We start from the raw sequence: 14,655 nt of genomic DNA, 5'->3' as shown, positions 1-14,655 counted from the left end.
GACTGCATAGGGAGGAGCAGAGCACTGCACTGTCCTTACTGAGATTTCCACAAACATTTCCCAATGGTATACCTTTCCCAGGTGCAAATAGTGAAGCCAATTTATTTCAACAATGAGGAGATCACAAAGCTGTGCAGCCTCACACTAGGGAGAGGACTGTATTCAAAATGTCCATCAAACATTTTGATTCTGGAATTTGCCAGACAGGTATGGGGGACATATCCATTATGCCAGAGTCTCACGTATTCACGACGTGACAGAAGCCATCTCTATCCAGTCAGGTGAACATATTGGTTCTGTCCAAACAGAAGACGCAACAGAAAATATTTTTGGAAGTATTAGAGAACAGGGTGACTGCGAAAACGAGGAACTTCAGGAAATTTTGAATTAGTAATGTTGAAGTACTGGAAAAAAATCATTGTGTTGAAAGTTGGTAAGCTGCTGGAGCAGATGAGTGATGAATCTAGAGGGCTACAAAGATAGGGTTGGAGAATTGAGCTTGCTGGATAGCTTGCTTAATTATATGAGGGAGGTCAAAGCTCTATAGATTCTGTAAAGGATCCTGTTTACTAGAAAGCAGCTATTACGACCACACATATTTACAACAAGACGGAGTGTGTAAACAGAAAACCAACTGGGGGATAGGTTTACGTCACTAGTGAGGAAACTTTGAGCATTTTTTGTAATTAATCATAAATAGAACATTGGAGAACAATGATATGATTGAGCAGCGTCAACCTAGATTCAGGACAGGAAATCTCTCTTTGAAAAACGTACTGGTGTTTATGGAGGATATTGGTTGTGACATCGACGAGTGAGACCGAGTGGGAATGGTGTATTTGGATTTTCAGAAGAAGGTTGACACGGTTGCACACAAGTGAGTGAAAACAGTTACAGTCCTTGGGTAAGAGGGATTTCCTAAATGGATTGAGAATTGGATGATGGGGAGAACAGAGACTAGGGTCCTCCTTTGGACAGAAGGCCACGACTGATTGGGTATCACATGCATCCTTGGAACACCGCTATTTGTAACACAAATAAGTGATTTGAATGTGAACAACACGTACAGTCCTTTTCATGTAATTATTAGAAGGTGAGAGGTTGGGAAGTGCTTTTGGCAATAAAGGACCTGGATGTCCTTGGTCATAAGTCATGGGCAGGTTCATGCAGGGCATCCATTAATCAGGAGAAAAAAATGAAATGGCAGCCTTCATTACAAAATGAATCATGTGTAGGAGTTGTGGAGTGTTGTTGAGGCAGTATTTGGGCTATTGTGGACAGGATTTCTCTCCTTTATAAATCAATGATCTCCTTGTCACAGAGGCAGTGCAAAGCTATTTTATCACAATAATCGCTGGGATGATGGTAGCATGAAGAGAGCATGAAGGAAATGAATGTTTAATTTGTAGCACGGTGAGGGAATAAGAGTTTACTACATTGAAACTTGAAGATCATGGACGAACACACATTATTTTAATTTAAAGACATTGCTGGCATGATAAATTGCATTTTCCCCATGATTCGTGTTTCTGGGAACTTTATGTAGTTCTGTGGAGCTCCCATGTTGGTTGAGAGACTGCTTCAGGCTCTCATGAAGTCTTACCACCTCAATCTGCAAATGGCATGTGACCCTGCACTGAGCGTCACATTGTTCACAACTCTCTCAGCAGCGACAATGCCTTACTTCTGAAACAGTTAGCCATTCCCAATAGCTTCTGCCCTCCATAGAGAACACCAGTCTACCTTTTCAGAGATGAAAGATGCTTCCTTGAGACTTCACATGAAACATTTGTCTTCTCTCGTCACCGTCAGCAAACCAAATTGATGTCTCAGTTGTGTACAATTAGCAATGGAGCCAGGAGGAACAACATGGAGCAGTGTATCCATGCAGTCTCTCCTCTTCATTGGTTTATCATGTGGGGGTGTCAAAAACATCATCCTATTTCTGTACAAGCGGCTTGAGGAGCTGAATGGCCGCCTCCTGGTGTCAGTGGAGAAGCTCAAGGGCCTGATTGGGCAACCCCTGGTTCCTGTTTAACAGCTCAATGTGTTTGACTGGGCTCCTTCTCTTCCTGTGTGATAGGCAGGAGGGATTGAATAGGCTATCCCAATTCTTATCCAATAGTGTTGATGGACTGAATGATCTCCTCACATTCCTGTGAAGCGAGCTTGAGGTGCTGAATGAGCTCTTCCCTTTACTGTAGTAATGCACAGTGTCCAACAGTACTGTTACATGAATGTTACCGACCTTTTAACAGCACACGCCTGAATGATGCCCGGGTCTTGCTGCACGTGGACACAGGTGCTGAGGGAGGACACATAATTCTGAACATTGTGTGATCTCCATTGACCTTCCCCACTTCTGAGCTTCTGATGGGGGGGAAAGACATTGAGGAGAAACTGAGGAAGATTGTGCTGTGAATCTCCCGCAGAGATGTCCCGGGACTGAGGTGGTGGATATCCAAGAACCACAGCCATCTTCTTTGTGCTGAATCACTCCAACTGGTGGGGAGATTCCTCCTAACATCCATTAAGTTACATTTTCTTCATGTTCTTTTATACAATCATCAGTCAAATACTGCCTTTTTATCAGGGCCAGTCATTCTTTCCTGGTATTCATATATTTCGTTGACGTCAAAGGGCCACGCTGTATGTGTGCAGTGTGTTTCCTTCTCACAGAGGGGAGTGACCGTGGGCATGTCTTTATTCCAGAGAGGTCGGGTAGATACTGAGATACTTGAAAGACAGGGATGGATGGATGTTTGACACATCAGACACTGCGGGAGCTGGGGCCGAGAGCAGATCAGCCATGACCCTATTAAAGGGAAAGGCAGGCAGTAGGTGCTGAATGACCTATCCTGTTTCTTTTGTTCTTGCATCCTGTTATTGGAAGTTTCATCGTTGTTATTTTTCTGGAAGTCCTATGAAGGAATGTTGTAGTCAGAGAGACCAGAAGATTTTGTGATCACTATCTGGGTACAGTATAGGGGCATTATTCACATTGAATCTAGGCCTTCAACATGAACAATAAATGGAACCAGGAGAACGTCTGTAAAGAGAGAGGAGGGGACTGTTTCACAGAAACACCCACTCTTTTCGAAAGAGCGTTTTCCAATCCACACCAAATCATGTCTGACTGTATTCAGGGGCTGAATGGTCAGCTCCGTTTCTGTGCACCAGGGAGTAGGATTAAGTAGTCTCCAATTGCTCTTGAGTAGCAGATTGAGGGGCTGAATGGAATGGGGCAAAGTCGAACTGAGAAACAGGTGTGGGTCCCTGCCCCACCAGGAACTAAGATTGTGACTGATTAGATTGCGGTTCCAATCCCACGTTCCCAACTGCAGATCATTATCTTTGAGTCACTTTCCCGTCAAATATTTCACGAACATATCTTTGAGTAAATGCAAACACACAGTTACCACAAACCTGTGGGGCAGAGAATTCCCACTCAAATAGCCTTTTGAGAATTCCTCCTTATCCCTGTTCCTACCAAGATTAGAGATTCATTGTTTCTGTTTCTAGTCCCAGTCCTGCAGAGGTCACGACAAATTATCAGTGTAATTAAGTGTGATATTGTAAATGATATCGGTCTCAGACTGGGTCAGGTTCAACTTTAGGAACAAGCCAGATCGGTTTCCTCAATTTTTAAAAATATCTAATCTAAACCCAAAGCAACGTTACTCGAATTACGATGGACATATAAAAGATATACAATTTGGACATTGACAATATGTACATCAACATGTATTTTGTATAAATCTGAGACAGAGAAACATGCTCACTAAGACACATACACACACACACACACACACACACACACACACACACACACACACACACACACACACACACACACACACACACACACACACACACACACACACACACACACACACACACACACACACACACACACACACACACACACACACTCTCTCTCTCTCTCTGCAATTTAACTTGAAAGAACTTGGTCCAAATATTATTGGAACTCATGACAAAGGAAAAATGTTGAGATTGTCCAAAACGTTATTCTGCTTCTGAAGATATTGTACTCACACAAGCTGCTAGCAATGGGATTTCCCCCTGGGAGAGTTTGGATTTGGCTGAATTCCCTTTGCTTTAGGCAGTGAGTAGATTCCAGTGAATTCTGGTTAGGGAGCACCCAAAGGTTAGCACGGTGGTTAGCACTGCTGCATCACAGCACCAGGGACTTGGGGTCGATTCCAGCCTTGGGTGACTGTCTGTGTGAAGTTTGCATATTCTCCACTTTTCAAGGGCTGAAATATTTGGGAAAGTTGTGTTGCCCACACTGGGTAGCTCAGTGGTTAGCACTGATGCCTCACTGTACCAGAGATCTCAGTTCAATTTCAGTCTCCAGCTTCCTCCCACTGTCCCAAGATGTGCATGTTAGGTGGATTGGCCAAGCTAAACTACCCATAATGTCCAGGGATCTGGAAAATGCCAGATTATAAAGATTGGGTGGGGATTGAATGGGATGGTCTTCGGAGGATCAGTGTGGAGTCAATGGGCCAAAAGGATGTGATTCCACTGGACGGGTGCAGTGGAGATTCACCAGGATGGTCCCTGGGTTGGAGCATATCACCTGTGGACAGAAGCTGGAAAAGCCTGGTTTGTTTACTCTGGAGCAGAGAAGACTGAGGGGTATGTGATTCAGAAGGATAAGATTATGAGGTGCATGGATAGAGAGCAGTTGTTCCTTTTAGTCAAAGGGGCAAAACAAGGGAAACACACTTTTAAAGTGAAGGGCTTGAGGATTTGAGATTTGTTTTTCATCCAGAGGGTGTTCGGTTCTGGAATACACTTCCTGAGAGGGGAGCTGTTATGGTAACCACATAACAGCTAAACAGGACTTGGACGAGCTCTTGAAGTTTCATAACATTCCCAGCTACAGGCCTCAAGTAGGAGAGTGGGATGGGTGTCGACCGTGCTGTAGACCGATGACGGTACAAAGACTATGCCAGATTATAAAGATTGGGAGGGGATTGGATGGGATGGTCTTCGGAGGATCAGTGTGGAGTCGATGGGCCAAAAGGATGTGGTTCCACTGGAGGGGTACAGTGGAGATTCACCAGGATGGTCCCTGGGTTGGAGCATAAATAATGGCAAAGACCAGTGGGAAACTAGACTATTGGGAAAGCTATAAAGGTTAAAAGAAAGCAACAAAAAATAAAACCTGCCAATAAACATAAAAGTGCGTGTATGGTATGAGCTGCCTGAGGATGTAGTGGAGGCTGGTACAACTGAAACATTTAAGGGGCATTTGAATGGGTATATGAATAGGAAGAGTTTGGAGGGATATGGGCTGGGTGCTGGCAGGTGGGACTAGATCGGGTTGGGATATCTGGTCGGCATGGACGGGTTGGACCGAAGGGTCTGTTTCCATGCTGTACATCTCTATGACTATATGACTCTATAAGATAGATAGATTATGAGAGCAAACTACCTCAGAATATAACGATAGATATCAAAAGATTCTAAAAATACATAAAGCGAAACAAATGGCTAAGGTAAGCATTCGTCCTTTAGAGGGTGAGAAGAGTTATTTAGTGAGGAAATGGCCGAGGAATTGAATAGATATTTAATCGGTCTTCACAGTGAAGGACACTAAGAAGATGCCATAATTGTTAAAGAGAGGAAGGTAGGTGAGGACCTGGAAACAGCCATTCCCATGAGAGAGATAGTGTTGGGCAAGTTCATGGATCGAAAGTTAGATAAGTCTCCTGGCCCTTATGGAAAGCATCCCAGGGTACTAAGAGAGGTGGTGGAATAAATAGCAAATACATTTGTTTTCTAAATTCACTGGACTCTGGTACAGTTCCAGCAGAGTAGAAAACAGGAAATCAGACACCACTGTTTAAAAAGGGTAGAAACAAAGTGAGAATGATAGACCAGTTAGCCTAAGATGTGTAGTGGAGAAAATACTTCAAGCTGTAATCAAGGAAATAAATAGCAATTCATCTAGATTGAAATTGTTCCGTTGGATAGACACAGCATCAGTTCATGAAAGGCAGATCATAATTAACTAATTTACTGGAAAGCTATGCAGACATTATGACCACGGGGACCCAGTAGATGTAGTGTACCGAGATTTACAAAAGGCATTCGACACAGAGCCGCCAAAAAAGCTGCTGCATAAGGTAAAGATGTGTGGCGTTACAGGTAATGTATTCACATGGGTAGAGGATTGGTTAACTAACGGGAAGCAGAGAGTGGGAATAAATGAGTGAGTTTCTGGTTGCTTATCAGTGACTAGTGGTGTGCCTCTGGGATCAGTGCTGGAACTGCAATTATTCACCGCTTAGATGGACGATTTGGAATTGGTGACCACGTGTAATATCTCAAAGATTGTAGATGATACGGAAATGAGTGGCAGACCAAATGTGCAGAGGACTGATAAACTTTTCAAAGCAACAAAAATAGTTTAAGTGAGTGGGCAAAGGTCTGGCAGAAGGAGTACAATTATAATAAATGTGATTTCATCCATTTTGGTAGGAATAACAGTAAAAAAGGCTATTATTTGCATGGTAAAAATGCAGCATGCGTCTCTGCAGAGGGAGCTGGGTGTCCTTGTGCATGAATCACAGAAGTTGCTCTGCAGATGCAGCAGGTAATTAACAAGGCAAATGGAATTGTGTTCTTCATTGCGAAAAGGATTGAGTGTAAACACAGGGAGGTTATGTTGCTGCTGTACAGGGTGCTGGGAGGTCACACCTGCAATACTGTGTGCAGGTTTGGTCTCCCTACTTGAGAAAGTATGTCTTGGTACTACAGTGGATGCAGAGGGGTTCGCTAGGTTGGTTCCGGAGTTGAGGCAGTTGGCTTATGAGGAGAGACTAAGTAGACTATAATTATATGTTGATTGGAATTTGAAAGAATAAAGGAGAATCTGGTAGAAACAAGCATGATTATGAAGGGAATACATAAGATAAAAATAGAGAGGATGTATTCAGTAGCAGGTGAGAATAGGATAAGAGGACAAAATCTCAAAATTAGTTGGAGCAGATTTAGGATTGAATTGAGAAGGAACTTCTTGACCAAGAACGTTGTGAATCTGTGGAATTCCCTGGCCAGTGAAATAGTTGAAGCTTTATCATTGAATGCCTTTAAATGTCAGATAGATTTTTTTTTGAGCAGTAAAGGAACAAAGGGTTGTGGTGAATGGGCAGGTAAGTGGAGCTGAGGCCATGAAATGATCGGCCATGATCTTATTTATGCTCCTAGTTGTTATGTAATGGGTCAAGATGAAATGGAAATCAAATTTAAGAAACTGACTGGTTGATACATAAGGAGAAGCAATGGATGCAATGCATTTGGATTTTCAGAAAGCTTTTGGTAAAGACTCTGGCCTGGTGTGCAAAGTCAAATGTTACAGGATTCGGGTTAAAATATGAACATAGTTTTAGAATAGGAGAGCTGACAGGAAACAATTAACAGGAATAAAGCATTCTTTTTTAAAGTACAAGGATAACTGGGTGTCGCAGGGATTGATGCTTTTGGCCAAGTGATTCCCAATGCATGTCAAACGTTTAGTTAAGGGAATCAAATGCAACATTTCGCAACCTGCTGACAACACTAAATGAGTTTGGATTGTGAGTGAGTGAGGAGGATGTAAAAAAGCTCCAAGTTGGTTGAGGCAAGTGGAGTGAATGGGCAAATACCTGGCAGATGGAGAGCAATGGGGTGGGTGGGATGGTATGTACTTTTGTAGGAACAGTAGAACAGCAACCTATCATTTGAAAAGAGATTAGTTGAAACATGTTGACCTTTAAAGGGATTTATGTTCTTACTTTGTTTCTTCTCTGCAGACCTCTAATGTCCATGCAGGGCAGTAATTTCTGAACCTAGAAGTAAATAGTGGGAATGGCATTGGCACGCTGCCCACCGTACCCAGACGCACCAAGTGGGAAGCTGTAACATTGAAAAGGATTTGGATCTCCTTGTACACCAGTCATTGAAAGCAATATTTCAGGACAGAAAGCAGTTAGGAAGATAAGTGATGGATTGACCTTATTGCAGGGAATTTTGAGGACAGGAGTAAGGGTATCTTACTGCAGCTGTACAGGGCCTTGGTGAGATCCCATCTCAAACATTGCGATGTATTGTGTGCAGTTTTGGTTTCCTTACTTAATAAAGGATAAACATGACATTGAGGAAGTACAGTGAAGGATGACCAGACTGATATACCAATTCCTATAATCGATGCTCTGACTGATGAAGGTAAGCGTGCCTAACGCCTTCTTCACCACCATGTCTACCTGTGATTCCACTTTCAAGGATCTATGTACCTGCCTCCTGGATCTCTCTGTTTGACAGCACTCCCCAATGCCCTACCGTTAACTGAATAAATCCTGTCCTGGCTTACAAAATGCAACACCTCACATTTATCTACATGAAGCTCTATCTGCCAAACATCAGCCCACTTTCCCAGTTGATCAAGAAGGTTCTCCAAGATAACCTTCTTCACTGTCCACTATTAACAGCAATTTTGGGGTTTCATCTATGAACGTACTATCCATGGTTCCTATATTATGATCCGAATCATTTACAAAAACAATGAACAGCAGCAGCCTGGTCCTTGTGGCAACCACTGATCACAGGCCTCCAATTGCAACAACAAATGTCTCCCAGCATCATCTACCTCCTACTGTCAAGCCAATTTTGTATCTAATTGGATAGCTCCCCCTGATCCCCTGTGATGTAACCTTCTTAAACAGGCTACCACGTGGAACCTGTTGGTCCTCACTATATTCACGTAGACAAAGTATGCTGCTTTACCTTCATCTATTTTCTTCGTCAACTCTTCAAAACTGCAATATAGTTTGTGAGACGTGGCTTCCCAGACACAAAGTCATGCTGAATATCTCTAACCAGTCCTTGCCTTTCCAAATGCATGTAAATCCTGCCTTTCAGAATCTCCTACAAAGACTTACCCACGCTTGACATCAAACTCACTGGTCTGCAGTTCCCTGGCTTTTCCTTGCAGCCTTGTTACAAATAATGTAACAACATTAGATGTCCTCCTGTCCTCCAGGACCGCAACCGTGGCTGTCAATGATACACATAAGAAAGTCAAGAGAACTGCAGCTCAACAGGTCTGGCAGCATTTGTGCAGATCTAAGCCCACCTAACCTACACTAGCCCACTATCCTCCATATGCCTATCCAATGCCCGCTTAAATGCCCATAAAGAGGGAGAGTCCACCAATGCTACTGGCTGGGCATTCCATGAACTCACGACTCGCTGAGTAAAGAACCTACCCCTAACATCTGTCCTATACATACCACCCCTTAACTTAAAGCTATGCCCCCTCATAATAGCTGACTCCATAGTGGAAAAAGGTTCTCATGGTCAACCCTATCTAAACCCCTAATCATCTTTCTCTGACCTATCTTTTATTTTCCCTTCTACAATACTGGTCCAATGAAAAAAAAATTAAGATTTACTAAAACATTCAAATTCCAGAACCAGACTGCTGTCAAATCTTCTCTTTGTACTTTCCTCTGTCATCTGTTCTTCTCCTTCGGGTTTCTGTTTCACAGGTCATTGACAAATAAAGGCATATTTAGGAGAGCTATTCTCTGGGCAGTCTGCAGATGTTAGTGGCTTGGTACTTCTCTCCCAACTGTTCATTTTTTTTTTTTTTGGTTTTATACCTCAAAGCATCGGGTCATTTCATTTTTTTTTCTTTTAACATTGTCAAAATGCAAAATTCAAACTTGATTGGAGTTTAGAATCTTGGGACATAATGTAAACTGATTGATCGAATTTCATTTTATTTTTGTCTCATAGCTATCCAGGTACTGCCAGCTTCTGGACCAAATGTTACATTATAAATTTTCCAGAACTCGCTGTGCTTGTAAATCCTTCAACTCTCTTAAAGGTACAATATCCTTTACACCTTCATAACACCTTACCTCTCAAAAATGAACCATCATAATGAAAACATGGTCTTATTTCTTTTTGTATTCTTTAAACAGATTACTATAACATACTGATAACTTAAATCCAAGTTCACCTTAACTTCTTCCCACATATCTATATTTAACATTGGATAAATACAAATCTCATCTAAACTTTTTTTGTTAAGTCCGTGAGAACGCCTCTGCAATTACATTTTTATGACACGCTGCATGTACAATTTTAAAATTAAAAGTCTGTAACATAGTCTACAATGAAATATTCTTTAAAGCGTTCTAATAATGTATGTAGATTGGGATCCGTGTACACAATTGTCTCCAATGCATTATTCGTGACATATATATTAAAATGCCTAAAGGCTAGTACCAAACTCAATAGTTCTGTCTCAATCATGGAATGTTTCCTCTCGTGGCTGTTGAGTTTCTTTGAAAAGTACAACTCCATCTCATCGTCCTGTAGCAATACAGCTCCTACTCCTATGTCACTAGCATCGAAGGCAGCTTTGAAAGGTTTCGTAATGTTTGGTGTATCTAAAACTGGGTTGGTGGTCAATATTTCTTTTTAATGGTCGAGGGCCTCCTGGCATTGTTCTGTACACCAGAACTTTGTGTTCTTTTTCAGCAAATCGGTTAACGGTGCCACTACACTGCTGAAGTTTGGAACAAACCTCTGAATGAATCCGCTGAGTCCGAAGAAATGAAGTACATTTTTGTCTGAGGTTGGTCGTGGAAATTCCTCGGTAGCTTTTGTCCTTGCATTCCATGGAGTCAAGAACATGTCCCAAGAACATCACGTCTGCTTTCACAAATTCAGTTTGATTTAATTTTACCACCAGTTTTGTTTCTTTTATTCGTGTAAAGAGCTCTGCCAACTGTACCAAGTGATCTTTCCAGGACTTACTAAAGATCACTACGTCATCCAAATGGACTGCATAGTTTGTTAAACCAGTCTTACATCTGTTCTTGTGTGTTTGGAATGTGTTGGTTGTGTTCTTCATTCCAAAGGGCATTAGTTTTAATTGATACAGCTGATTTGGCGTTAACATTCAGAAATTTCTTTCACCCTGCCAGTAACCTCGCATTAAATCCAACTTGGTGATGTAACTGACTTGTCCAACTTTCTCGATACAGTCCTCCAATGTTGGTAATGGATAGATCTGAATTTGTAACAGTGTTGACCTTCCAAGAAAAATTATTGATTCCTGTCCAGTTTGGGACGATTGGCGAGCTCCACTCGCTCTGGCTTGGTTTGATGATGTCGTCATTAAACATGGCCTCCCCCTCCTTCTGGACCTGTCTGGCTTTGAGAGGATTAAGCCAATATGGATGCTGTTTTATCGGAAACGTATTCCCTACGTCTACCTCATGTACAATAGCATTAGTTCTCCCCATATGATTCTTACATATTTCCTCATACTGCAATAACAAACCTTTCAACTTTGTTCTATGTGCCTGAGACAGACAGTTTACGAACGTTTCCGACTGCTCAAGGACTTCTAAGTTTTTAACATATTTTGAGGCACATCAAAATCCACAAGATTTGGATTTGATTCCTCACTCTGCGCAGCAGTAACTGACACCTGTTTCTCCAGTTCTTCTTCTCCTCTACTTTTCAAGAGGGGACCTATACAATCATTTATAACCCACATGAAGGGGTCTTCGAATGCGGGAATTGGCAACAGAGGTATTAGTTTCATTACTGCCTTTGGCCTACCTACTATTTGGCATGTATGACAAGTATGTCAAAAGTTAACCAAAAGTTAGTCAATAAAAATGATTTTTTCCTTTGCCTGAATCTTTCATACCCCTAGGTGACCTCCTATAGGTAATTCATGTGCTGCCTATAACACTTCCTGTCTGTATGCTATCGGCAACACAATCTGGTGAACTTCAGCAAGTTTCTCCTCTGCACTAACTTGACGTGGTCTCCATTTCTGTCTTAAAATTCGACCTTTCAGATAATAACCCTCACGAATATCCTCTGTCTTCCTTTCAGAATACACATCCACATATAAATGTTTTATCATCTTGTCTGTCTGTTTCAAGTCCCTTAGTCTTTCAGGACGAAACACCTCTGTCTGATCCACTGCCTGTTCAGGTTTTCCTTGCATCATTACTGCAAACAGGGTGTCCAGTAACTGAACCTCAACTCCTTCATCATTGTCTTTAGCGGTGCTTCGTGCTGTGACTTATGATAGCGGGATCTGGTTACTGTACAGCCTGGGAAAATACCAGGATATTTCTGATTTAACTCCTCAGTTTCTTGGTCTTTCTTGTGCTTCTCCACAACCAGGTGTACCACTCTCAACTTGGACCCTGTTAAATCATTCTTAAGAACAAACCGGATTGCTGGAACTGACTCTCTGTCAATCATTCCCATTGTAACATCCCCAGTCATCAGTAGGCACTCCAATAGGACCGTACATAGGGGAATGCTAAATTTCTGTCAATCTATTCCACAAATCACCACACTCTCGGGTAACAGATCAGAAAGATTGCAAATTTGCTCATCCCTTACTATTAGAGACTGGTTAAATCCTGTATCTCTTAAAATTATAACTTCTTGCCCTTCTCCCCCTGTTATTTCTGAGAAAACGTATCTCACAGAGGTGAATTCTTTATAGATATCAGATACTAACTCCACATCCAGTCCCTGCCTAGGCTGTGCACTTCCCTGCATCTCCTCAGCTCGTGTTGGGGTCTCCTTTAAAATTTTCACTAATGCCACTGGCTTAGCTTCTTTTACCACATCTTTTCCCACAGTGCCTTTCTTAACGACCAGCTCTGTGACCATACGTATCCCTCCTTATGGCAGTGAAAACATCATTTTCCTAGAGCCCTTCTGAAACCACCGACACTGTAATTTTCTGTGTCCCATTCCATTACAGTGAAAACACCTGAGGTCTTTCGCCTCCTTTCCACTCTCTTGGGCATCTTCTTTAACCTGTGGTAATCTCTTATTCTCTACACTTTCTTTTATATTATAGCATCTCCCCTTCTCCCAAATTCTATCCCTCACAGGACGAAATTCTGGCTGGAAGCTTGTCTTATGCAGCATGTATTCATCTGCTAATTCTCCTGCTCTTCTCAATTCCTGAACTTTCTGTTCATCCACGTGAATTCTTATCATTTCTGGAAGTGAGTTTATAAACTCCTCCAGCAGAATAATCTCCCTTAGAGCCTCATAGGTCTTAGCTATCTTAAAATCCTGCACTCATCTATCAAAATGCCTATGGTTAATTCTTTCGAACTCAACATAAGGCTGACTTGGTTCCTTCCTTAATTTTCTGAACTGCTATCTCTATGCTTCCAGTACCAATCCGTAAGTACTTAAAATAGCTTGTTTGACGTCTTCATAATCTCCTGAACCCTCATCTGACAGCGCAGCAAATACCTCACTAGCCCTGCCTACCATCTTAGTCCAAACTAGCATTACCCATAGATCCTTGGACCACTCCAGCTGCCTAGCCAAATTTTCAAATGAAATAAAGAAGGCTTCAACACCTTTCTCATTAACACGTGGCAGCGTTTTGACACAGTTGTATATATCACTAACGCCCCTTTTAATCTCCATCCTGTTAACATGACTTTGCTGACTAAATCGCAATTTCTCAAGTTCGAATTCTCTCTCTCTTTGCTCAGAAATTTCTTTCTCTTTTTCTCCCTCTGTCTTCTCTGTTTGATCAGCTAAGAACGTGCTCCTCTCTTCTCTCTCTTATTCTCTCCCTTTGTTTATCTTTAAACTGCATTTTCTTCAATTGTAATTTAAGCTTTTTTTTTTCTAAATCTCCTGCACTTCTCTGTTTCTCTGACGCACCTTAGAGTCTCAGTAATTTCCTGACAATTTCTGCTTTACTCTTGTTCTTGGTTAGACCCAAATCTAAGTTATTTGCTAATTCTAAACATTTGGCCTTTATCGTTCCTTCTAAACGCCCTCGGCAAATGTGGGAATCATCTTCAAACCCCAGAACCTCTTTAACATTTTTAAGAGCCATTTCTCTCACTTTTAATTTAACCAACCACAGGTCACCGAAATTTAACAAACTGTCTCACATTTGACGTTTTATTTAAAGCTCTCGGACAATAATGTGCAAATAATTAAACCTACTGTCTGTTTTTCACAGCCCAAACCTATTTAAGTCTGCCCAAATCTCAGACTGGATCTGTCTAAACCTATTCAAATCGCAAACGAAAGCCCGCCAACTGTTACAACACAGGATAGACCCCTCTCCTAATTTAAACCAACACAGAGAAAACGTTCACCTCATGCTGGAATCTGTTAAATTTCGAGACGCAAAGATCGATCTACAAATCTCACTATTTAAAGTAAATCTAACAATTTTGTTAGTTAAGTACAACAGAGAATATTAAAATAAACAACTATTTAGAACTCATTTCGTTAAACCTATCTTATACCTATTACACTACAATACTGGTCCGATAAAACAAAACACCATGATTAATATTTACAAAAAAATATATCGCGTTTCAAAACCAGTCAGCTTTTTCAATTCTCCTTTGTAGATTTTGCTCTGTAGATTTTTTCTCTGGGTCGGCTTCGATGTTCTGCTGTACAAACTTCTTTTAGACAGGTACCTTTTAGAAAAGATAGCAGTCTATCTTTGTGGCTGTCCTTGGCAGTTCTCCCCCTAAATGTTCAAAATGAACGGTTTTGATCATTTCATTGATTTGGAAGTCATAAAATACATTATATTTC

Source organism: Chiloscyllium plagiosum, unplaced genomic scaffold (assembly GCF_037043375.1).
Source record: "Chiloscyllium plagiosum isolate Xiang-an unplaced genomic scaffold, Cpla_swu_hap1 HiC_scaffold_37, whole genome shotgun sequence".
Lineage (NCBI taxonomy): Eukaryota > Metazoa > Chordata > Chondrichthyes > Orectolobiformes > Hemiscylliidae > Chiloscyllium > Chiloscyllium plagiosum.
Note: the sequence above shows the minus strand (reverse complement) of the source record.